Source organism: Cyanistes caeruleus, chromosome 2, assembly GCF_971803275.1.
Source record: "Cyanistes caeruleus chromosome 2, bCyaCae1.hap1.1, whole genome shotgun sequence".
NCBI lineage: Eukaryota > Metazoa > Chordata > Aves > Passeriformes > Paridae > Cyanistes > Cyanistes caeruleus.
In genome coordinates, this window is record NC_141702.1 from 21,209,207 (window position 1) to 21,212,731 (window position 3,525).

General features: G+C 42.4%; 1 long non-coding RNA gene across 3 annotated transcripts; it reads left to right on the forward strand.

Moving 5' to 3' along the window:
* The first annotated feature begins 505 nt into the window (after positions 1 to 505).
* LOC111926094 (uncharacterized) lies at positions 506 to 3,252 on the forward strand. 3 transcript variants are annotated; one of them, XR_015282515.1, is made up of 5 exons: positions 506 to 568; positions 949 to 1,092; positions 1,324 to 1,396; positions 1,513 to 1,599; positions 1,783 to 3,252. It is a non-coding gene; the product is annotated as an uncharacterized LOC111926094 (long non-coding RNA). The 3 variants fall into 3 exon arrangements; XR_015282514.1 differs by having other exon boundaries at positions 506 to 557; positions 1,783 to 3,010; XR_015282516.1 differs by lacking the exon at positions 1,513 to 1,599 and having other exon boundaries at positions 1,809 to 3,252.
* The last annotated feature ends 273 nt before the right edge of the window (positions 3,253 to 3,525 follow it).

Below are 3,525 nucleotides of genomic sequence, written 5' to 3' on the forward strand. Positions count from 1 at the left end.
AGCTGTGTCAGGGGAGCTGCAAGTTGGACATTAGGAAATATTTCTTCCACTGGAAGAGTTGCTAAGCACAGGAATGGGTTTTCTAGGGAAATGTTGGATTCACCATCCCTGGAGGTGTTCAGGAAATGACTGGATGTGGCAGTTGTTGTGGTTTATCTGTCACGGTGGTGCTCTGTCAGAAGTTGGACTCAATAAACTTGCGTGAGAGCCTGGAGGGGTTGTTGGCTCCAAACATTTCAGTGTGTGTGTGTGTGTGTGTGTGGCGAGGGGCAGCTCGGGTCTTGCTCTGGTGAGGTGATGAGCTGCCCCTTACACCCCACCCTTCCCCCAGCCTGTATCCCAGCCCTGCAGTGGCTGCCAGTCCCTGGCACACTGGAGGAAATGCTCCACACCTGACCCTGGGGCACCTAACCCAGCTCCCATGTGGCCAAATGACTGCAATCCCCAGCTGGGGAAGCGCCCAGGAGGTCGAGTGGTATTTAAAGCAGGAGGAAACACATGTCTTGACCCTACCTTCTTTTTGCATTTCCATCAGCTGAACAAAACAGGAACCAGAAGTGATAACTATGTTTGGGTTTTTTTGCATATCTTTCTGCCTTTCTCCTTTTAATTCCCCCTTAGAATTTTCAAGTTACTTAAAACTGAATGAGCCTAGAATTTACTAAGTTGAATGGGCAGAATTAATGCTTTGAGAAGTGTTTCATGTTGACTGAATGCTGTTCTAACCCTTTTGCTAAAGTCCTCTGATTTTCTGAGGTTGCCAGTAAAGTCTTCTTTCTTGTTTTGACCTCGTGAGGATATCTTATTAGTATTTCTCCTGTGACTGTAACTCAGAGTACATGAAAAACTGTAAACCCTTTTAAAAGCCACGTTGAGTGAGATTTTTGGGACCTTACATCTTGGAGGTATCTTCCAACCTTAATGATTCCATGATTCTATGTTCAACAGTGCTGTAAACCAAAGAGGAGTTCATGCTTGTTGAGCAGGCTGGACATCCAGACTGGATGACAGAGGCCCGCCAAAGCCCTTTTATTACTCCCCTGCTCAACTGGGCAGGGTAGAGAAAATATAACAGAAGGTTCTTGGATTGAGGTAAGGACAGGAAGATCACTAAGAAATTAGAGTCATGGAGAGAACAGAATGGGAAAGTAATTGAATTTACTAATCAAAATCAGCATAGGACAATGAGAAGTTAATCTTAAAACACCTTCAAATCAACCACCCCTCCTCTGTGATTCCCATTTCTGTCTTCTCTCCTGCCACCAGTTCAGTGGGATGGGGAATGGGTGTCACATACTGTATCTGTCACTGCTTCCTCATCAGGAGAAGGAATTCTTCCCCTGCTCTAATGTGGCAGCCCTCTCACGGGAGATAGGACTCTACAAACTTCTCCCAGGTGAGTCCTTTCCAAGGAGTGCATTCCTTCAGAAAGAGGTTACTCCAGTGTGGGTCCCTTGTGGAGTCACCAGTCCTTCCAGCAACCCTGCTCCAGCATGGACTTCTCCCTCACAGGGCCACAGATCCTGACAGGAACCTGCTTCCCACAGAGTCATAGCCTTCTTTTGGGCATCCAGCTGCTCCAGCATGGGGTCCTCCAGGGTCTGTAGGTCTCTGCTCCACCATGGAGCTCCACTGGCTGCAGGGGCACTGCTGCCTCACCATGGTCTTTGCCATGGGCTGATGGGCTGGTACCTGGCACCTCCTCCCTCTCCTACTTCACTGACTTTGGTGTTTTTCTCACATATATTGACTTTTCTCTGGTTGCATTTTCCTTCTGCTCAGTAACTTCTTCCTCTTCTGAAATCCAGAGGCACTACCATTGTCACTGATGGGCTCAGCTTTGGCCGGTGACACATCTGTCTTGGAGCCATCTGGCATTGGATCTACTGGATGTAGGGGAAGCTTCTGGCAGTTTCTCACAGAAAGCACTGCTGAAATGCTCCCTCTGTCCCCCACCCTGCTGCTACTGAAAGTTTGCCACACAAACTGGAGGAAAAGCAAGACAAATAGTGTCAAGATATGTTGCTGTCACGTAAATGTGTATACACAGAACTTCAGTAAGAATGACTTGAATCCAAGATTTGCACTGTATACATTTTGAGAAAGTCATCTTGACTTTCTAACCAAATTGTTTTCTTGTGTTTTGGCCCCAAAGGAGCACTTTGAAAAGACCAGACAGTAAACTGCTTCCTTTATAATTCTGGGCTCTAACAGAAGTGTCAAGAAGGTGATGAGAACATATTACACTCTCATAGTATAAGCCACAAGCATCATTTTATAGCAAACCATCTGTCAGCTAGTAGAGAAAGCAGTGTGGAGATATTTTAGTTTTCCTGAACTTATTATACATCCTAACACACATAGCATGCCTTCACAAAACATAATATACTAATGAGCATTAATAAAAGGTAATTGTGTATGTCCACCCAGGATTCCAGCATTGCTTCTGGAACTGTGCCAGTGTGGACTTTCAAGGTTAGGAAAACACAATGATATTAACAGTTCCAAAAATTCCCTCAAAATAGACTGGTTTCTTGAGGGTGGGGCCATTGCTGACATATAAATTTAGCAGGAACACGGCAGAAAACATGCCTGACTCTATCACTGATATTCATCCCAGCAACCAAGAGCTACTAAAACATGACTATTGGTGCCCATAGGAGGGAGAAGCACTTCCAAAAAGAGGTTTTTATTCCATTTTAAGATAGCTAATTAATCTCTGGAATGAATCACCTTTTAAAAAGTTTAAAAATAAGAGAAAGAGAGAAATTATTTAGTTAGGATCATGTAGTAATGCAGTATTTATGTAGTAAAAAACACAATAAGATTTGACACTAAATGTGAAAAAAACAGAAGAGATTGCTTATGTTTAGAAAGATTGTAAATATTTGTGAGCCAGTATCCTAACGTTTCCTCTTCAAAATCTTAATTTCCTTTTCATTTAGACTTGTACCTCTTGTAATGGATAAAAACAAAAACACATTCATCAATAAAGTATAAATTAAATATGCTTATTTTCTGTTCAGCTGGGCCCAGTGTATCAGTGTTCTGAATACTTGAAGTGCTTGTTCATACAACAGTTGTCAGATATCTGTGGGACCGCTTCTGTCACTAAATGTTGATTGATTTGGTATGAATTTCTTTGAAATATGTTTACTTCATTTATCACCACTTGTTCAGGCCTCCATAAAATTATCTAAGGAAAACTAAAATAAAGGAGTAATTTACTTACAATGTTTTCTCAGTGGTAAATCCCTTGTCTTAGTAAAACTCATTACAGCCTTTTTCTCATCTGTCCAATATATTTTACTGCAAAAAGATTTCCCCAAATCCCCTAGAAGTTTTACAATAATGTTTGACAAGACAAAGTGGAAAAAGTATTCACTTTGAAGTTCATGATGCAGCAAAAGAGAGCTGCTGATACATCCCCCTTGTAAACTCTACTATTGGCTGCTGTTTTAGAAGGACCATCTCCATCGTGTGGTACCACCAATATAGTTTTCATTCCTGACCAAACTGAGGCAC